Genomic DNA, 21,083 nt, shown 5'->3' with positions numbered 1-21,083 from the left:
GAAAATGTTGTAATTTATGTTGTTAAATGGAAATCTCAACATATAAAAAGAAGTCAAAATGTCTGATTCGTCCACCAAAGAACACTTCAGAAACTTTTGACAGTTTTAATATCTTTGTCAGCTTAAACATTTAACACATTTTCCATTTTCTGATCAATCCACTCTAGCTATTTGTTTTCGATGACCTTCTAGATACAAGCAGATGAGGCTCTGTGGCGCAATGGATAGCGCATTTGACTTCTAGTGTATTGAAGGCATTCAAAAGTTGTGGGTTCGAGTCCCACCAGAGTCGTGTTTTGCAGACAAATCTTTGTAAGAAATACTCCTTCAATACTACAACTACAACATGAAAAACAATCTTAACAAATCTGTAACATAGGTGGTTAACTAGATGCATTCAGAAGGGATCTTAGAATAAGAAGTTAAGAAAGTTGAATAAATATTACCAACAATTACATTTAAATTAATAATGATGGAAACCTGAGCTTAATGTATCACAGTACACTTTGATTCTCCATTTATATTAAAGGACTCAAAGAGCTGTTCCCCTTAAACCATGGATGTCAGCTCATATCGTTAGGTGCAAATCAGAAACATCTTGCCCAAATTCCAGAAACTTTTTATTAGTTAAGAAAAAAAAAGTACAGAGCTTTCTACCAAAGACCACTTAACATGTCTGTATGGCCTTCTTTTGTCACTATTGGCAGTAAGTTGTACCAGGAAAAGGAAAGGGATGAAAATGTTGTAATTTATGTTGTTAAATGGAAATCTCAACATATAAAAAGAAGTCAAAATGTCTGATTTGTCCACCAAAGAACACTTCAGAAACTTTTGACAGTTTTAATTTCTTTGTCAGCTTAAACATTTAACACATTTTCCATTTTCTGATCAATCCAAAAACACTGCATAACCTTTGAATTTTTTTTAAAAAGAGATCTTTTTTTTTTTTTTTTAATTGCCAGTGGCGTAAAAGAGTATATTACATTTTGACTGTTTATCGCTCTAGCTATTTTTTTTCGATGACCTTCTAGATACAAGCAGATGAGGCTCTGTGGCGCAATGGATAGCGCATTGGACTTCTAGTGTATTGAAGGCATTCAAAAGTTGTGGGTTCGAGTCCCACCAGGGTCGTGTTTTGCAGACAAATCTTTGTAAGAAATACTCCTTCAATACTACAACTACAACATGAAAAACAATCTTAACAAATCTCTAACATAGGTGGTTAACTAGATGCATTCAGAAGGGATCTTAGAATAAGAAGTTAAGAAAGTTGAATAAATATTAATAACAATTACATTTAAATTAATAATGATGGAAACCTGAGCTTAATGTATCACAGTACACTTTGATTCTCCATTTATATTAAAGGACTCAAAGAGCTGTTCCCCTTAAACCATGGATGTCAGCTCATATCGTTAGGTGCAAATCAGAAACATCTTGCCCAAATTCCAGAAACTTTTTATTAGTTAAGAAAAAAAAAGTACAGAGCTTTCTACCAAAGACCACTTAACATGTCTGTATGGCCTTCTTTTGTCACTATTGGCAGTAAGTTGTACCAGGAAAAGGAAAGGGATGAAAATGTTGTAATTTATGTTGTTAAATGGAAATCTCAACATATAAAAAGAAGTCAAAATGTCTGATTCGTCCACCAAAGAACACTTCAGAAACTTTTGACAGTTTTAATATCTTTGTCAGCTTAAACATTTAACACATTTTCCATTTTCTGATCAATCCAAAAACACTGCATAACCTTTTAATTTTTTTTTAAAAAGAGATCTTTTTTTTTTCTTTTAATTGCCAGTGGCGTAAAAGAGTATATTACATTTTGACTGTGTATCACTCTAGCTATTTTTTTTCGTTGACCTTCTATATACAAGCAGGTGAGGCTCTGTGGCGCAATGGATAGCGCATTGGACTTCTAGTGTATTGAAGGCATTCAAAGGTTGTGGGTTCGAGTCCCACCAGAGTCGTTGTGTTTTGCTAACAAAGCAGTCAAACCTTTGTAAGTAATACTCCTTCAATACTACAACTACAACATGAAAAACAATCTTAACAAATCTGTAACATAGGTGGTTAACTAGATGCATTCAGAAGGGATCTTAGAATAAGAAGTTAAGAAAGTTGAATAAATATTACCAACAATTACATTTAAATTAATAATGATGGAAACCTGAGCTTAATGTATCACAGTACACTTTGATTCTCCATTTATATTAAAGGACTCAAAGAGCTGTTCCCCTTAAACCATGGATGTCAGCTCATATCGTTAGGTGCAAATCAGAAACATCTTGCCCAAATTCCAGAAACTTTTTATTAGTTAAGAAAAAAAAAGTACAGAGCTTTCTACCAAAGACCACTTAACATGTCTGTATGGCCTTCTTTTGTCACTATTGGCAGTAAGTTGTACCAGGAAAAGGAAAGGGATGAAAATGTTGTAATTTATGTTGTTAAATGGAAATCTCAACATATAAAAAGAAGTCAAAATGTCTGATTTGTCCACCAAAGAACACTTCAGAAACTTTTGACAGTTTTAATTTCTTTGTCAGCTTAAACATTTAACACATTTTCCATTTTCTGATCAATCCAAAAACACTGCATAACCTTTGAATTTTTTTTAAAAAGAGATCTTTTTTTTTTTTTTTTAATTGCCAGTGGCGTAAAAGAGTATATTACATTTTGACTGTTTATCGCTCTAGCTATTTTTTTTCGATGACCTTCTAGATACAAGCAGATGAGGCTCTGTGGCGCAATGGATAGCGCATTGGACTTCTAGTGTATTGAAGGCATTCAAAAGTTGTGGGTTCGAGTCCCACCAGAGTCGTGTTTTGCAGACAAATCTTTGTAAGAAATACTCCTTCAATACTACAACTACAACATGAAAAACAATCTTAACAAATCTCTAACATAGGTGGTTAACTAGATGCATTCAGAAGGGATCTTAGAATAAGAAGTTAAGAAAGTTGAATAAATATTACCAACAATTACATTTAAATTAATAATGATGGAAACCTGAGCTTAATGTATCACAGTACACTTTGATTCTCCATTTATATTAAAGGACTCAAAGAGCTGTTCCCCTTAAACCATGGATGTCAGCTCATATCGTTAGGTGCAAATCAGAAACATCTTGCCCAAATTCCAGAAACTTTTTATTAGTTAAGAAAAAAAAAGTACAGAGCTTTCTACCAAAGACCACTTAACATGTCTGTATGGCCTTCTTTTGTCACTATTGGCAGTAAGTTGTACCAGGAAAAGGAAAGGGATGAAAATGTTGTAATTTATGTTGTTAAATGGAAATCTCAACATATAAAAAGAAGTCAAAATGTCTGATTCGTCCACCAAAGAACACTTCAGAAACTTTTGACAGTTTTAATATCTTTGTCAGCTTAAACATTTAACACATTTTCCATTTTCTGATCAATCCACTCTAGCTATTTGTTTTCGATGACCTTCTAGATACAAGCAGATGAGGCTCTGTGGCGCAATGGATAGCGCATTTGACTTCTAGTGTATTGAAGGCATTCAAAAGTTGTGGGTTCGAGTCCCACCAGAGTCGTGTTTTGCAGACAAATCTTTGTAAGAAATACTCCTTCAATACTACAACTACAACATGAAAAACAATCTTAACAAATCTGTAACATAGGTGGTTAACTAGATGCATTCAGAAGGGATCTTAGAATAAGAAGTTAAGAAAGTTGAATAAATATTACCAACAATTACATTTAAATTAATAATGATGGAAACCTGAGCTTAATGTATCACAGTACACTTTGATTCTCCATTTATATTAAAGGACTCAAAGAGCTGTTCCCCTTAAACCATGGATGTCAGCTCATATCGTTAGGTGCAAATCAGAAACATCTTGCCCAAATTCCAGAAACTTTTTATTAGTTAAGAAAAAAAAAGTACAGAGCTTTCTACCAAAGACCACTTAACATGTCTGTATGGCCTTCTTTTGTCACTATTGGCAGTAAGTTGTACCAGGAAAAGGAAAGGGATGAAAATGTTGTAATTTATGTTGTTAAATGGAAATCTCAACATATAAAAAGAAGTCAAAATGTCTGATTTGTCCACCAAAGAACACTTCAGAAACTTTTGACAGTTTTAATTTCTTTGTCAGCTTAAACATTTAACACATTTTCCATTTTCTGATCAATCCAAAAACACTGCATAACCTTTGAATTTTTTTTAAAAAGAGATCTTTTTTTTTTTTTTTTAATTGCCAGTGGCGTAAAAGAGTATATTACATTTTGACTGTTTATCGCTCTAGCTATTTTTTTTCGATGACCTTCTAGATACAAGCAGATGAGGCTCTGTGGCGCAATGGATAGCGCATTGGACTTCTAGTGTATTGAAGGCATTCAAAAGTTGTGGGTTCGAGTCCCACCAGGGTCGTGTTTTGCAGACAAATCTTTGTAAGAAATACTCCTTCAATACTACAACTACAACATGAAAAACAATCTTAACAAATCTCTAACATAGGTGGTTAACTAGATGCATTCAGAAGGGATCTTAGAATAAGAAGTTAAGAAAGTTGAATAAATATTAATAACAATTACATTTAAATTAATAATGATGGAAACCTGAGCTTAATGTATCACAGTACACTTTGATTCTCCATTTATATTAAAGGACTCAAAGAGCTGTTCCCCTTAAACCATGGATGTCAGCTCATATCGTTAGGTGCAAATCAGAAACATCTTGCCCAAATTCCAGAAACTTTTTATTAGTTAAGAAAAAAAAAGTACAGAGCTTTCTACCAAAGACCACTTAACATGTCTGTATGGCCTTCTTTTGTCACTATTGGCAGTAAGTTGTACCAGGAAAAGGAAAGGGATGAAAATGTTGTAATTTATGTTGTTAAATGGAAATCTCAACATATAAAAAGAAGTCAAAATGTCTGATTCGTCCACCAAAGAACACTTCAGAAACTTTTGACAGTTTTAATATCTTTGTCAGCTTAAACATTTAACACATTTTCCATTTTCTGATCAATCCAAAAACACTGCATAACCTTTTAATTTTTTTTTAAAAAGAGATCTTTTTTTTTTCTTTTAATTGCCAGTGGCGTAAAAGAGTATATTACATTTTGACTGTGTATCACTCTAGCTATTTTTTTTCGTTGACCTTCTATATACAAGCAGGTGAGGCTCTGTGGCGCAATGGATAGCGCATTGGACTTCTAGTGTATTGAAGGCATTCAAAGGTTGTGGGTTCGAGTCCCACCAGAGTCGTTGTGTTTTGCTAACAAAGCAGTCAAACCTTTGTAAGTAATACTCCTTCAATACTACAACTACAACATGAAAAACAATCTTAACAAATCTGTAACATAGGTGGTTAACTAGATGCATTCAGAAGGGATCTTAGAATAAGAAGTTAAGAAAGTTGAATAAATATTACCAACAATTACATTTAAATTAATAATGATGGAAACCTGAGCTTAATGTATCACAGTACACTTTGATTCTCCATTTATATTAAAGGACTCAAAGAGCTGTTCCCCTTAAACCATGGATGTCAGCTCATATCGTTAGGTGCAAATCAGAAACATCTTGCCCAAATTCCAGAAACTTTTTATTAGTTAAGAAAAAAAAAGTACAGAGCTTTCTACCAAAGACCACTTAACATGTCTGTATGGCCTTCTTTTGTCACTATTGGCAGTAAGTTGTACCAGGAAAAGGAAAGGGATGAAAATGTTGTAATTTATGTTGTTAAATGGAAATCTCAACATATAAAAAGAAGTCAAAATGTCTGATTTGTCCACCAAAGAACACTTCAGAAACTTTTGACAGTTTTAATTTCTTTGTCAGCTTAAACATTTAACACATTTTCCATTTTCTGATCAATCCAAAAACACTGCATAACCTTTGAATTTTTTTTAAAAAGAGATCTTTTTTTTTTTTTTTTAATTGCCAGTGGCGTAAAAGAGTATATTACATTTTGACTGTTTATCGCTCTAGCTATTTTTTTTCGATGACCTTCTAGATACAAGCAGATGAGGCTCTGTGGCGCAATGGATAGCGCATTGGACTTCTAGTGTATTGAAGGCATTCAAAAGTTGTGGGTTCGAGTCCCACCAGAGTCGTGTTTTGCAGACAAATCTTTGTAAGAAATACTCCTTCAATACTACAACTACAACATGAAAAACAATCTTAACAAATCTCTAACATAGGTGGTTAACTAGATGCATTCAGAAGGGATCTTAGAATAAGAAGTTAAGAAAGTTGAATAAATATTAATAACAATTACATTTAAATTAATAATGATGGAAACCTGAGCTTAATGTATCACAGTACACTTTGATTCTCCATTTATATTAAAGGACTCAAAGAGCTGTTCCCCTTAAACCATGGATGTCAGCTCATATCGTTAGGTGCAAATCAGAAACATCTTGCCCAAATTCCAGAAACTTTTTATTAGTTAAGAAAAAAAAAGTACAGAGCTTTCTACCAAAGACCACTTAACATGTCTGTATGGCCTTCTTTTGTCACTATTGGCAGTAAGTTGTACCAGGAAAAGGAAAGGGATGAAAATGTTGTAATTTATGTTGTTAAATGGAAATCTCAACATATAAAAAGAAGTCAAAATGTCTGATTCGTCCACCAAAGAACACTTCAGAAACTTTTGACAGTTTTAATATCTTTGTCAGCTTAAACATTTAACACATTTTCCATTTTCTGATCAATCCAAAAACACTGCATAACCTTTTAATTTTTTTTTAAAAAGAGATCTTTTTTTTTTCTTTTAATTGCCAGTGGCGTAAAAGAGTATATTACATTTTGACTGTGTATCACTCTAGCTATTTTTTTTCGTTGACCTTCTATATACAAGCAGGTGAGGCTCTGTGGCGCAATGGATAGCGCATTGGACTTCTAGTGTATTGAAGGCATTCAAAGGTTGTGGGTTCGAGTCCCACCAGAGTCGTTGTGTTTTGCTAACAAAGCAGTCAAACCTTTGTAAGTAATACTCCTTCAATACTACAACTACAACATGAAAAACAATCTTAACAAATCTCTAACATAGGTGGTTAACTAGATGCATTCAGAATGGATCTTAGAATAAGAAGTTAAGAAAGTTGAATAAATATTACCAACAATTACATTTAAATTAATAATGATGGAAACCTGAGCTTAATGTATCACATTACACTTTGATTCTCCATTTATATTAAAGGACTCAAAGAGCTGTTCCCTTTAAACTATGGATGTCATCTCATATCGTTAGGTGCAAATCAGAAACATCTTGCCCAAATTCCAGAAACTTTTTATTAGTTAAGAAAAAAAAAGTACAGAGCTTTCTACCAAAGACCACTTAACATGTCTGTATGGCCTTCTTTTGTCACTATTGGCAGTAAGTTGTACCAGGAAAAGGAAAGGGATGAAAATGTTGTAATTTATGTTGTTAAATGGAAATCTCAACATATAAAAAGAAGTCAAAATGTCTGATTCGTCCACCAAAGAACACTTCAGAAACTTTTGACAGTTGTAATATCTTTGTCAGCTTAAACATTTAACACATTTTCCATTTTCTGATCAATCCAAAAACACTGCATAACCTTTGAATTTTTTTTTAAAAAGAGATCTTTTTTTTTTTTTAATTGCCAGTGGCGTAAAAGAGTATATTACATTTTGACTGTTTATCGCTCTAGCTATTTTATTTCGTTGACCTTCTATATACAAGCAGATGAGGCTCTGTGGCGCAATGGATAGCGCATTGGACTTCTAGTGTATTGAAGGCATTCAAAGGTTGTGGGTTCGAGTCCCACCAGAGTCGTTGTGTTTTGCTAACAAAGCAGTCAAACCTTTGTAAGAAATACTCCTTCAATACTACAACTACAACATGAAAAACAATCTTAACAAATCTCTAACATAGGTGTTTAACTAGATGCATTCAGAATGGATCTTAGAATAAGAAGTTAAGAAAGTTGAATAAATATTACCAACAATTACATTTAAATTAATAATGATGGAAACCTGAGCTTAATGTATCACATTACACTTTGATTCTCCATTTATATTAAAGGACTCAAAGAGCTGTTCCCCTTAAACCATGGATGTCATCTCATATCGTTAGGTGCAAATCAGAAACATCTTGCCCAAATTCCAGAAACTTTTTATTAGTTAAGAAAAAAAAAGTACAGAGCTTTCTACCAAAGACCACTTAACATGTTTGTATGGCCTTCTTTTGTCACTATTGGCAGTAAGTTGTACCAGGAAAAGGAAAGGGATGAAAATGTTGTAATTTATGTTGTTAAATGGAAATCTCAACATATAAAAAGAAGTCAAAATTTCTGATTCGTCCACCAAAGAACACTTCAGAAACTTTTTACAGTTTTAATATCTTTGTCAGCTTAAACATTTAACACATTTTCCATTTTCTGATCAATCCAAAAACACTGCATAACCTTTGAATTTTTTTTAAAAAGAGATCTTTTTTTTTTTTAATTGCCAGTGGCGTAAAAGAGTATATTACATTTTGACTGTTTATCGCTCTAGCTATTTTTTTTCGTTGACCTTCTATATACAAGCAGATGAGGCTCTGTGGCGCAATGGATAGCGCATTGGACTTCTAGTGTATTGAAGGCATTCAAAGGTTGTGGGTTCGAGTCCCACCAGAGTCGTTGTGTTTTGCTAACAAAGCAGTCAAACCTTTGTAAGAAATACTCCTTCAATACTACAACTACAACATGAAAAACAATCTTAACAAATCTCTAACATAGGTGTTTAACTAGATGCATTCAGAATGGATCTTAGAATAAGAAGTTAAGAAAGTTGAATAAATATTACCAACAATTACATTTAAATTAATAATGATGGAAACCTGAGCTTAATGTATCACATTACACTTTGATTCTCCATTTATATTAAAGGACTCAAAGAGCTGTTCCCCTTAAACCATGGATGTCATCTCATATCGTTAGGTGCAAATCAGAAACATCTTGCCCAAATTCCAGAAACTTTTTATTAGTTAAGAAAAAAAAAGTACAGAGCTTTCTACCAAAGACCACTTAACATGTCTGTATGGCCTTCTTTTGTCACTATTGGCAGTAAGTTGTACCAGGAAAAGGAAAGGGATGAAAATGTTGTAATTTATGTTGTTAAATGGAAATCTCAACATATAAAAAGAAGTCAAAATTTCTGATTCGTCCACCAAAGAACACTTCAGAAACTTTTGACAGTTTTAATATCTTTGTCAGCTTAAACATTTAACACATTTTCCATTTTCTGATCAATCCAAAAACACTGCATAACCTTTGAATTTTTTTTAAAAAGAGATCTTTTTTTTTTTTTTTTTTTTATTGCCAGTGGCGTAAAAGAGTATATTACATTTTGACTGTTTATCGCTCTAGCTATTTTTTTCGTTGACCTTCTATATACAAGCAGATGAGGCTCTGTGGCGCAATGGATAGCGCATTGGACTTCTAGTGTATTGAAGGCATTCAAAGGTTGTGGGTTCGAGTCCCACCAGAGTCATTGTGTTTTGCTAACAAAGCAGTCAAACCTTTGTAAGAAATACTCCTTCAATACTACAACATGAAAAACAATCTTAACAAATCTCTAACATAGGTGGTTAACTAGATGCATTCAGAAGGGATCTTAGAATAAGAAGTTAAGAAAGTTGAATAAATATTACCAACAATTACATTTAAATTAATAAAGATGGAAACCTGAGCTTAATGTATCACATTACACTTTGATTCTCCATTTATATTAAAGGACTCAAAGATCTCCAAAGAGCTTAATGTATCACATTACACTAACAAAGCAGTCAAACCTTTGTAAGAAATACTCCTTCAATACTACAACTACAACATGAAAAACAATCTTAACAAATCTCTAACATAGGTGTTTAACTAGATGCATTCAGAATGGATCTTAGAATAAGAAGTTAAGAAAGTTGAATAAATATTACCAACAATTACATTTAAATTAATAATGATGGAAACCTGAGCTTAATGTATCACATTACACTTTGATTCTCCATTTATATTAAAGGACTCAAAGAGCTGTTCCCCTTAAACCATGGATGTCATCTCATATCGTTAGGTGCAAATCAGAAACATCTTGCCCAAATTCCAGAAACTTTTTATTAGTTAAGAAAAAAAAAGTACAGAGCTTTCTACCAAAGACCACTTAACATGTCTGTATGGCCTTCTTTTGTCACTATTGGCAGTAAGTTGTACCAGGAAAAGGAAAGGGATGAAAATGTTGTAATTTATGTTGTTAAATGGAAATCTCAACATATAAAAAGAAGTCAAAATTTCTGATTCGTCCACCAAAGAACACTTCAGAAACTTTTGACAGTTTTAATATCTTTGTCAGCTTAAACATTTAACACATTTTCCATTTTCTGATCAATCCAAAAACACTGCATAACCTTTGAATTTTTTTTAAAAAGAGATCTTTTTTTTTTTTTTTTTTTATTGCCAGTGGCGTAAAAGAGTATATTACATTTTGACTGTTTATCGCTCTAGCTATTTTTTTCGTTGACCTTCTATATACAAGCAGATGAGGCTCTGTGGCGCAATGGATAGCGCATTGGACTTCTAGTGTATTGAAGGCATTCAAAGGTTGTGGGTTCGAGTCCCACCAGAGTCATTGTGTTTTGCTAACAAAGCAGTCAAACCTTTGTAAGAAATACTCCTTCAATACTACAACTACAACATGAAAAACAATCTTAACAAATCTCTAACATAGGTGGTTAACTAGATGCATTCAGAAGGGATCTTAGAATAAGAAGTTAAGAAAGTTGAATAAATATTACCAACAATGACATTTAAATTAATAATGATGGAAACCTGAGCTTAATGTATCACAGTACACTTTGATTCTCCATTTATATTAAAGGACTCAAAGAGCTGTTCCCCTTAAACCATGGATGTCAGCTCATATCGTTAGGTGCAAATCTATTAACAGATTAATACAGTTAGATTATAACGTGGTATTCATGCTAGGTCTAAGTATTTCGCTTTAATAGAGTTAAGTCGCTTTGATTAGGTTATCACCCTGGTTGCTCATACAGTCTCAGTGAGGAGGGCCATCGACATGGAAGTCTCGGGGTTCTCGTGTGCCAGGGTAGTCGCATCGCTAACCGATACCTGCTTTGTTCTGCATGGGTAGCTGGGAGTGAGTGTCCATTACATGAGCCGTCCTGGCTGTGCTGTGGAGTTCTGTCTGGGTGTCCACGGATTGCAGCTGTCGTGTGGTGTTGATGCACCTTTTTTCCCTCTGTGGGTTGACTCCCGCCATAGTAAGGAGTTTAGCGTCGCCCGCATGGGTTGTCTGCGGGTTGGATCGGTTGATTGCAGGCTGGGAGGGATGTGAGTGGTTGGGCGGTTTCCTTGTCGGATTGTACTGCTTGGCAGCAGGCTCAGTGTTTCCATGCGGGTATGTGCGATGCGCGGCATATTTCCGTCTCCCCCGTGTAGCTGTTGACCTCGTTGGTGATAGTGGCTGCGGGGGTAAGTGAGGGTCTTCCGGCTCCTCCGTATGGCAGGGTCGGGAGGTGGGAGCCGCGGTGTCTTCCGTAGGCCGCATGAGAGGGCCGGTCGTCCCCTTGTCCTCTGTGCACATGGAGCCCGACATTTTGAATGCAGCGGCCAGGCCCCCCGGTGTCGGTTGTAGTGTCCTGATCAGGGCCACAGGGTGAGGGCCGGGATAACCCCCACCGGCCCACCGGGGGGGGAACAGGGCCGGGTCCGCTTCGATGTGCACCGCTGGTTGGGTACTGTGTAGCAGGATAGTGGGGCAGCGGCCGTCCGCCCCACTCACCGCCGGAGAAGGCCTCAGTTGAGGTAACGAGAATTTCTCCTCCAGGAGACTGCAGCTCTGTGAGCCAGCCTCTCCCTGGATCCAGTGGTCCTTTTGTTCAGGGCACCATTGATGTCGGTCTATTTTTAGCTGGAAAAACATGGTTTAGTCGTGTAATTTAGTAGTTTAGTTGAGGAGCAGCTCTAGCTTGCAACCGTCCAGCTCGGCGGTCCGGCCCCGCCCCCATGAAAAACAATCTTAACAAATCTCTAACATAGGTGGTTAACTAGATGCATTCAGAAGGGATCTTAGAATAAGAAGTTAAGAAAGTTGAATAAATATTACCAACAATTACATTTAAATTAATAATGATGGAAACCTGAGCTTAATGTATCACATTACACTTTGATTCTCCATTTATATTAAAGGACTCAAAGAGCTGTTCCCCTTAAACCATGGATGTCAGCTCATATCGTTAGGTGCAAATCAGAAACATCTTGCCCAAATTCCAGAAACTTTTTATTAGTTAAGAAAAAAAAAAGTACAGAGCTTTCTACCAAAGACCACTTAGCATGTCTGTATGGCCTTCTTTTGTCACTATTGGCAGTAAGTTGTACCAGGAAAAGGAAAGAGATGAAAATGTTGTAATTTATGTTGTTAAATGGAAATCTCAACATATAAAAATAAGTCAAAATTTCTGATTCGTCCACCAAAGAACACTTCAGAAACTTTTGACAGTTTTAACCCCTTAAGGACAGAGCTTCAGAAGCTTGACTTACGCTTAATGACACAAGCAATTTTTGCATTTTCTTGCTGTTTGCGTTCAACTGCAATTTGCATCTCTCTCATTTATTGCACCGACACATATTATATACTGTTTTTTAAAGGACAGAAAGGGCTTTAATTTGATATAACATATATATATATAAATGCTTACTTATTATAAAAAAAATACAGAAAAATGCAAAAAAAAGAAAAATATTGGGTTTTTTTTACAGTTTTTGCAATCATAATGTGTGCATAATTAGTGCAGGTTAAGGAAAGTAATTAAAAATAAATTCATTTATTTGTTCTGATTTACAGAATATATAATGTGTCTGGGATTTTAAGTTTTTTTTGGTAGTTACAGGTCACAAAGCACAAGGAGTAAAATAAAATTTTAATGTGGAGCGATTTTAGAATTTGGTATGTTTGTCTTGTAAGCCTAATAGCCATAAAATAAAACAAAATTGCCACACAAAAGTATATATTTATATAAAGTAGACATCACAGGCTATTTACCTAAGGTTGTTTTGACACTTTCTACGTAGCCATTTTACCGCCAACCTCTGCTAAATATTGGAGTAAAATTGTGTTTTTTGGGGGTTTTCGCACACAAACGTATAACAAAGAACTTCTCATGTGTATTTTGTAAAGTTGGTGTGTGCTATTCCTGTACAAAGTTTTATTATGTGTTCAGTTACTTCTGCTGAGTACAACGGTACCCCCATTGTATGTCTTTGGCACTATTTCGTGAAGCTACAGTGCCATATAGGAGACCTGTCCTTTTCAGTATTCACAGTAGAATTTTGAGAGACGGATTTAATGAGCCTATGCTTCCATTTGGGGTATTATAACAGTTTGACTGTTCAAAAACCCCCACAAAGGCCTACCATTTGTAAAAGTAGACACTCCACGGTATCTCATAAGGTGCATATTGTGCCTTAACATGCCCCCATTTTTTTACCATTACATGCCAAAGTATGTGGTAAAAAATAATTTTGTGCATTTTTTACATACGGATTGCATTTTTGCTGGGCATTTTGTATATTTCATATGTGCCACTAAGTTCAAACCCCCCAAATTATGCTCAGCTAAGTCTTCTGAGTAAAAGGACACCCCCATTGTATGTCTATGGCACTATTTCGTGAAGCTACAGTGCCATACAGGAGACCTGTCCTTTTCAGTATTCACAGTAGAATTTTGAGAGACGGATTTAATGAGCCTATGCTTCCATTTGGGGTATTATAACAGTTTGAATGTTCAAAAAAAAACCACAAAGGCCTACCATTTGTAAAAGTAGACACTCCAGGGTATATCATAAGGTGCATATTGTGCCTTAGCATGCCCCCATTTTTTCACCAATATATGCCAAAGTATGTGGTAAAAAATAATTTTGTGCATTTTTTGACATACGGATTGCATTTTTTCTGGGCATTTTGTATATTTCATATGTGCCACTAAGTTCAAAACCTCCAAATTATGCTCAGCTAAGTCTTCTGAGTAAAAAGACATCCCCAATGAATGTCTTTGGCACTATTTTGTGAAGCTACAGTGGCATATTGGAGACCAAGCCATATCAGTTTTTACAGAACTTTGAATTTTGACGCTGGGCCTATGTGCAATTTCCAAGCATCTTCGTAAGTTTTGAATTCAAACTACCCCACAAAGGCCTACCATTTCTTAAAGTAGACACCCCAGGGTATTTCAAAAGGCATATTTTGAACCTTAGCGTGGGATAATTTTTCCGCTAGCTTGTACCAGGTGTAGTGGTAATGAGCGTTTTTTCTGCCTTTTTGACACACAAAGTGAGTTTGCACAGTATATTTTGCAAACCTTATGTGTGTTACGACTGTATAATACTTCATATGTTGCTCAGCTATGTCAGCTGAGTATAAAAATACCCCCGTATGTACCTTTGCCAGGTATATGTGGACATCGGAGGGGCACATTTGGGACACAGCCATTCCATTTTTTTTCAAACTTTAAATTTTTACGCTGTGCCCATGTCCCATTTTAGAGTATTTTACCAGGCTATATAATCCAAATACCCCATAAAGCCATACCATTTCTTAAAGAAGACATCCCAGGGTATTTCAAAAGGCATATTTTGAACCTTAGTGTGGGATCATTTTTCCGCTAGCTTGTACCAGGTGTAGTGGTAATAAGCGTTTTTTCTGCCTTTTTGACACACAAAGTGAGTTTGCACAGTATATTTTGCAAACCTTATGTGTACCACCACTCTATAATACTTTATATGTTGCTCAGCTATGTCGGCTGAGTACAAAAATACCCCCGTATGTAACTTTGCCAGGTATATGTGGACATCGGAGGGGCACATTTGGGACACAGCCAGTCCATTTTTTTTCAAACTTTAAATTTTTACGCTGTGCCCATGTCCCATTTTAGAGTATTTTACCAGGCTATATAATCCAAATACCCCATAAAGCCATACCATTTCTTAAAGAAGACATCCCAGGGTATTTCAAAAGGCATATTTTGAACCTTAGTGTGGGATCATTTTTCCGCTAGCTTGTACCAGGTGTAGTGGTAATAAGCGTTTTTTCTGCCTTTTTGACACACAAAGTGAGTTTGCACAGTATATTTTGCAAACCTTATGTGTACCACCACTCTATAATACTTTATATGTTGCTCAGTTATGTCGGCTGAGTACAAAAATACCCCCGTATGTACCTTTGCCAGGTATATGTGGACATCGGAGGGGCACATTTGGGACACAGCCATTCCATTATTTTTCAAACTTTAAATTTTTACGCTGTGCCCATGTCCCATTTTAGAGTATTTTACCAGGCTATATAATCCAAATACCCCATAAAGCCATACCATTTCTTAAAGAAGACATCCCAGGGTATTTCAAAAGGCATATTGGGATCATTTTTCCGCTAGCTTGTACCAGGTGTAGTGGTAATGAGCGTTATTAAATTAATTTTTTAACTTTTTCAAACTTTTTTACTTTTTAAAACTATTTTTTCAACTTTTGTTTTGCTTATTCATTTTTTTAAAGTTTCCTAAACTTTCGTAAAACTTTTTTTTTTTATAATTAATAGTTTTTATTTTCTGTTTGCAGCAACAATAACATTTCAGGGGATACAGAATGAAGAAAAACACAGTGGGGGTGAGGGAACATGTTTAACATTGCAGGTTTTCCTACTACATTGTTTATGCAATTGATTTGTCTACAATTACGCCTCTTACCCCATGGACCATGTTACCAACCTTGGTATTTCTGCGTTTTATCTCTGAATGTCCCGTGGTGTATGGTCGTCGGTATGTGAGATCCCAATATGAAAACAAGAAGAACTATATACAAGTGTTGTCTACATCCTATGTTTCCTATTATTATTATTGTACGCCCATGTCTCCGGTTATGGTTTTTTCATGGGGGCTGGTCCCTGTGGCTATTCATAGCCATCGGTGATTCCCTGTTGGGGGTCTCGTCTTGTGCAACCAGTAATCGTCTGATTATGTTATTGTCTTCTGAGTTTAGTGTGTTTCCCCGTCAAGGGGGTTCATGGATTTTGTTCTGATTTCCTGATTGGGTATCAGCTAAGTATGTATGCCAAAGGGTGTATGAGTCCGCCCTCATACAACTCCTTCGACCCTGCGTTCCTGTGAATTTTTCATAGGCCACGTTTGTGGAAACGAGGTTCTTTAGTTCTAGTTCAGTTGGAACTGCTGACGTTCTCCAGTATTTTGCTATGATTGTCATTGTTGCTATGTGTATGAGGTATATCGTTTTGCGTATGTGTTTCGGGATGATAGTTGGGAGGATGTGTAGAAGGCATGTTTCTATAGAAGGCGTCACCTCCCAGCCCGTGCTTTGAGTTATAATGTCTCCCACCAATTCCCATACCGGCTGTATCTGCGGGCACTTCCACCATATGTGTAGCATATCCCCATCAGGTCCCCCACATCTCCAGCATAGGCCATCTGTGTTAGTATACATTCGTGCCAATTTATCTGGCGTGAGGTACCACCGGTACAATACTTTTCTAGCTGTTTCAATGTGTGACGCACAGCTGGTCATTCCCTTATGGGCTGTGAATGCCGAGCTCCATTCCTGAGGTGTAAGGTCTCTCCCCAGATCTCTATTCCATTCTCTTTGAAATTTCCATAGCTGCGGCTGTGGTTCCCTAATTAGTAGGTTATAGCACATAGACAGAGATTTACCCTGTTGTCTAGTGTCTAAGCATTTAGATTCAAAGTGGGTCAATTTTGTCTCCCCTCGTCCTGGCCGTGTTCCTGTGCCCTCTGGGCGCAGGGTGTGATACATTTGCATATATGAGAATTGGGCCTTGTTTGGTATCAGGAATTGTGTTTGTAGGTCATGGAAGCTTTGAACTAATCCCTTTCGGGTCACTTGGTGGACATGTGTTATGTTGTGTTCTGCCCATAGTTTATAATTAAATGTAGGGTTCACAGCGTGCAGCGTTTTCAGGGGGGTTGCCGGGGACCATTTTTGTTTCGAGCATACTCTATGCCTATTTTTGTCCCATATGGACAACATTAGCCTGGTTGTCGGCAACATCTTGGGTATGTGGGGTCTCCTATTTTTGGGTGCCCATAGGAGATATGTTAAATGGGACCCTTCTAGTCTGCTGGATTCCAGAGATAGCCATTGAGGGGGTTGGATCATTTGGTAGCATCCCAGGATATTAGCCAAGTGTGTAGCTCTATGGTACTCTTTCACATCTGGGAACCCCAACCCTCCGTCCTCTATTTTTCTAGATAGGAGTTTCCAGGATACTCTGGGTTTTTTGTTTCTCCACCCAAACTTGAGTAAAGTCGTCTGTAGTGCTTTGAGGTATCTAGCGGGGACCTGAATTTGCAGCGATCTGAATAGATAAAGTATTTTTGGCAGAATCATCATTTTGACTGCTGCGCACCTGCCCAACCATGATAGATACTTTCCATCCCACTTCTTCAGTGTGGACTCTATTTCCGTGAAAAGTTTTTGGTAATTCATGGAGAAGAGCGAGTTGTGCGATTTAGTAAGTCTGATACCCAAGAACATAAGGTAGTCTTCCCTCCAGTCATAGTGGAATGCTGATTTCAGTCTGTCTAGTGTGTCCCTCGCTATTCCTATCCCCATTGCTTGAGTCTTGGAGATATTAAGTTTATAGTATGATTGTGTACTATAATGCTGGAGTTCGTGTTGGAGGTTCGGGAGTGATATCAACGGTTGGGATAGTGTTAGTAGGACATCGTCCGCGAAAAGATTAATCTTGTATTCTCTGTCTCCTATGTTTATACCATGTATGTTTGGATTGCGTCTGATTGATTCCGCAAGTGGTTCAAGGGCCAATACATATAGGAGCGGTGATAAGGGGCAGCCTTGTCTGGTACCATTAGTGATGTCAAATGGCTCTGATTGGAACCCGGACGTCGATACCGCTGCATTTGGGCCACTGTATAGGGCTTTGATAGCTTTGAGAAATGTGGGGGGAAATCCAAATTTAGTGAGGGTAGCCTCCAAGAATAGCCAATTTAGTCGATCGAAGGCTTTCTCCGCGTCTAAGGAGACTATGAGTCCTTGGGTTTTATCTATGTGAATCGCTTGTAAAACATCTACTACTTTACGTGTGTTGTCCGATCCCTGTCTCCCATGTACAAAGCCTACTTGGTCATCCGAGATTATAGTGGGGAGGATGTCTTTGAGTCGGTTGGCCAAAATTTTCGCGTATATCTTGGTGTCTGAGTTTAGGAGAGATATAGGGCGGAAATTCTGGCAGTGTGTTGGTGGCTTGCCCGGTTTCGGGAGGGTGATTATTCTGGCCGCTAAATACTCTGCGGGGAAGCTTCCGGTATGAAGTGCCCTGTTAAATGCCCTGCATAGTTGTGGGGCCAACTGGGGCAGGAATGTTTTGTAATAGTCGTTGGTGAAGCCGTCCGGGCCTGGTGCTTTCCCTTTTGGCAGGGCATTGATGCATTCTGCTATTTCGCTTTCTGTGATCTTGGCGTCTAGGAGTTGTTTTTGGGCATCGGATATCGTCGGTAGAGGTATGTCTGATAGGTAGGCCTGTATGCCACTATTGGTGGGCTGAGGTGTGTTTGGGTCTTTCGAGAGATTGTAAAGTCTGCTATAGTATTGTGCGAATTCGCCACAAATCTCTAGGGGCAAATGTACTTTTTGTCCTTTCGTGTTTACTATGTGTGCAATTCGTGTTTGTTGTTGTCTTTCCCTTAGGTGGTGTGCTACTAGTTTGGTGGCCCTGGTCCCCTGGGCATATGTGCGGGCTTTCACCCTGTTCATCATTAGACCAAATTTGTGGAGTCGGATCTCCTTGAGTTTGTTTTGGAGTGTAGTGATTTGTATTTTGTGCGCCTCTGAGGTTCGTGTCTGGTTTTCTGCATGGAGGTTGTCTAGATGCCGCTGGAGTTGTGTCACTTCTTTTTCCTGTTGCTTTTTAAGATACGAGGCCCTGCTAATCAGCAAGCCCCTGATTACGGCTTTATGTGCAAGCCACACCATGTGTGCGTTCGTGTTTGTCGAGGTGTTCGTGTTGAAATAGTGTTGGAGTTCTGTTGTCAATGTTGCGCAGTACTGTGTGTCTGAGAGTATGCTCTCGTTCAGGCGCCATGGACTCCTGTGTTTATACTCGTAAGAGTTCGCTAGTGTTAGTGTTACAGGTGCGTGGTCCGACCAGTCAACCGTCAGTATGTCACAATCTATTATACCGTTCATGGTTGATTCGTGCATAAAGCAATTGTCAATTCTGGAGTATGAATTGTGTACTTTAGAGTGGTGTGTATATGCTCTGTCCGTCGGGTGGAGTGCTCTCCAAACGTCACGAAGACCAAATAGAGACAGTAAGTTTCTAATGCCTTTGCTTTGGTTTTTAAGGAGTTTGTAGTGTTGTGAAGCTGTCGGTCTGGTGGAGTCTAACCCCGGATCTAGTACGTGGTTGATGTCCCCGCTAATTAGTAATGTGCCTTTTCTTATGCTCTCTATTTTGGTAAAGACGCTATGTAGGAAGTTCCTTTGGTTGGTATTCGGGGCGTATACATTCACCAGTGTGTATTCGAGATCATTGAGTGTGCATTGCCAAATGATGTACCTGCCTCCTGGGTCAAGAATTTGGTTGTGGGAGGATACTGTTAGGTCCTTTCCAAGGAGTATAGACACCCCTCTAGATTTTTTGGAAGTGGTGGCGTGCGCTTGGTGGGGATATGAGGTTGGGTTAAGCTGCGGGTGGTCACCTGACCTAAAGTGGGTTTCTTGCAGGTATACAATGTCAGCTTGAGTCTTTTTGAGTTCTCTAGTCAGGACATGGCGTTTGTACGGTATGTTTAGTCCTTGCACATTATGTGAATATAATTTTAGACTGAATGTGTATGTTGGTAGTAGTGCTGTGTAGTTGCAATGTACCCTGGTTGAGATCATGCATATTCTGTGACAGTTGAGCGGATTTGTTACCATTACTACTGTATTGCGGATGGAGGAATCGCTTTATCCCTTTACCTTGCCTTTCCGGGCTTCGTGTGTGACTGTATGTGGGAGACCTGATGGTGGACCATAGGTGTAAAACAAACATTGAACATATATACAAACAAAAATACAACAAAAAATATAACTTATCCATTGTGCCCTGTCTTTCCCTAAGGGCACCAGTGAACCTGCTAGTTACCCTCACTAGCACTCCCTGTCCGGGGGGTTGAGGATGCCTGGTCTAGCCTGCAAACTGCCCGGGTGAATGTAATCCCGAGCCCACGGCTCTTAAACTATCTGTAGAACTTTATCTTTTTATTTTTTATTTATTTATTTTTTTTTTATTTTTTTTTTTTATTTTTTTTTTATTTTATTTTTTTTTTTATTTTATTTTATTTTATTTTATTTTTTTTTTATATATTGCATTACGTGCCACTGGACCTGCTCCTAGAAGTGGAGCCTGGGGGAGTGTAAGCTTCGTCTCATATATTGGGAGACCTCCCTTGCATGTAACTCTTAATTGGACCTGGATTAGTGATATTATTAACGCTATTGGTGTTGGTATTGGTATTGGTGATGGTAGGTGTGGGCCTAGCTGGGGCATGGGTGGGGGTCATTTTCTCGTCCGCCACTGTGAAGCTGGTGGAGAGGACTAGTTTATACGCACCGGGCGAACAGGACCTTTAAGTCCCCCCGGCCGGTTCGGTAAGTTAGGTAAGGTTAGGCCCCTTTTTTTTTTTCTAATGGGCATTTCGTTTGTCTGTTGCGGGACGTTCTAAAAGCTAAAGGGCAAATCTCCACACCCAATACCGTCAGTACATTACCCACACCCGGTTTTTCGTCCGAATCATATGGACAGTCTGTGCCCCTTAGCTGTAGGATCTATCAATATAGTCCAGGTTTAGAGAGTTCATATCAGGTGTGTTGTGTTGTTTCGTGCGGGAGGGAAGTTCGGCTCAAGTGCCACTGGAAGGTCCTGTTCGTGCCTCCGTCAGGTGAACTTGGTCTTTCTGTGTCATTTATGCTGCCTCACCGTCTGCCAGTCCGGGATTAATGGTGGTCTCTGTAGGGATCTAGTCGGACCTGCCGGTATGTCGATACCCCAGGAATGCAGTAGGCGGGTG

The 21,083-nt window shown here is 37.7% G+C and overlaps 13 non-coding genes across 13 annotated transcripts; all 13 read left to right on the top strand.

Annotated features, from left to right (window-relative positions):
- The first annotated feature begins 206 nt into the window (after positions 1–206).
- TRNAR-UCU (transfer RNA arginine (anticodon UCU)) lies at positions 207–292 on the top strand. Its single transcript is given in 2 exon segments — positions 207–243; positions 258–292. It is a non-coding gene; the product is annotated as a tRNA-Arg (tRNA).
- A 753-nt stretch (positions 293–1,045) lies between these two features.
- On the top strand, positions 1,046–1,131 carry TRNAR-UCU (transfer RNA arginine (anticodon UCU)). The gene is given in 2 exon segments: positions 1,046–1,082; positions 1,096–1,131. It is a non-coding gene; the product is annotated as a tRNA-Arg (tRNA).
- Positions 1,132–1,884: 753 nt separating this feature from the next.
- On the top strand, positions 1,885–1,970 carry TRNAR-UCU (transfer RNA arginine (anticodon UCU)). The gene is given in 2 exon segments: positions 1,885–1,921; positions 1,935–1,970. It is a non-coding gene; the product is annotated as a tRNA-Arg (tRNA).
- Positions 1,971–2,735: 765 nt separating this feature from the next.
- TRNAR-UCU (transfer RNA arginine (anticodon UCU)) lies at positions 2,736–2,821 on the top strand. Its single transcript is given in 2 exon segments — positions 2,736–2,772; positions 2,786–2,821. It is a non-coding gene; the product is annotated as a tRNA-Arg (tRNA).
- A 649-nt stretch (positions 2,822–3,470) lies between these two features.
- On the top strand, positions 3,471–3,556 carry TRNAR-UCU (transfer RNA arginine (anticodon UCU)). The gene is given in 2 exon segments: positions 3,471–3,507; positions 3,522–3,556. It is a non-coding gene; the product is annotated as a tRNA-Arg (tRNA).
- Positions 3,557–4,309: 753 nt separating this feature from the next.
- Positions 4,310–4,395, top strand: TRNAR-UCU (transfer RNA arginine (anticodon UCU)). Its single transcript is given in 2 exon segments — positions 4,310–4,346; positions 4,360–4,395. It is a non-coding gene; the product is annotated as a tRNA-Arg (tRNA).
- Positions 4,396–5,148: 753 nt separating this feature from the next.
- Positions 5,149–5,234, top strand: TRNAR-UCU (transfer RNA arginine (anticodon UCU)). The gene is given in 2 exon segments: positions 5,149–5,185; positions 5,199–5,234. It is a non-coding gene; the product is annotated as a tRNA-Arg (tRNA).
- A 765-nt stretch (positions 5,235–5,999) lies between these two features.
- On the top strand, positions 6,000–6,085 carry TRNAR-UCU (transfer RNA arginine (anticodon UCU)). Its single transcript is given in 2 exon segments — positions 6,000–6,036; positions 6,050–6,085. It is a non-coding gene; the product is annotated as a tRNA-Arg (tRNA).
- A 753-nt stretch (positions 6,086–6,838) lies between these two features.
- TRNAR-UCU (transfer RNA arginine (anticodon UCU)) lies at positions 6,839–6,924 on the top strand. Its single transcript is given in 2 exon segments — positions 6,839–6,875; positions 6,889–6,924. It is a non-coding gene; the product is annotated as a tRNA-Arg (tRNA).
- Positions 6,925–7,687: 763 nt separating this feature from the next.
- On the top strand, positions 7,688–7,773 carry TRNAR-UCU (transfer RNA arginine (anticodon UCU)). The gene is given in 2 exon segments: positions 7,688–7,724; positions 7,738–7,773. It is a non-coding gene; the product is annotated as a tRNA-Arg (tRNA).
- A 761-nt stretch (positions 7,774–8,534) lies between these two features.
- TRNAR-UCU (transfer RNA arginine (anticodon UCU)) lies at positions 8,535–8,620 on the top strand. Its single transcript is given in 2 exon segments — positions 8,535–8,571; positions 8,585–8,620. It is a non-coding gene; the product is annotated as a tRNA-Arg (tRNA).
- A 767-nt stretch (positions 8,621–9,387) lies between these two features.
- Positions 9,388–9,473, top strand: TRNAR-UCU (transfer RNA arginine (anticodon UCU)). The gene is given in 2 exon segments: positions 9,388–9,424; positions 9,438–9,473. It is a non-coding gene; the product is annotated as a tRNA-Arg (tRNA).
- A 1,039-nt stretch (positions 9,474–10,512) lies between these two features.
- On the top strand, positions 10,513–10,598 carry TRNAR-UCU (transfer RNA arginine (anticodon UCU)). The gene is given in 2 exon segments: positions 10,513–10,549; positions 10,563–10,598. It is a non-coding gene; the product is annotated as a tRNA-Arg (tRNA).
- Positions 10,599–21,083: the final 10,485 nt, after the last annotated feature.

This window comes from Pelobates fuscus, chromosome 4 (assembly GCF_036172605.1).
Source record: "Pelobates fuscus isolate aPelFus1 chromosome 4, aPelFus1.pri, whole genome shotgun sequence".
Taxonomy (NCBI): Eukaryota; Metazoa; Chordata; class Amphibia; order Anura; family Pelobatidae; genus Pelobates; species Pelobates fuscus.
This window is presented reverse-complemented; position numbering and strand designations above follow the sequence as displayed.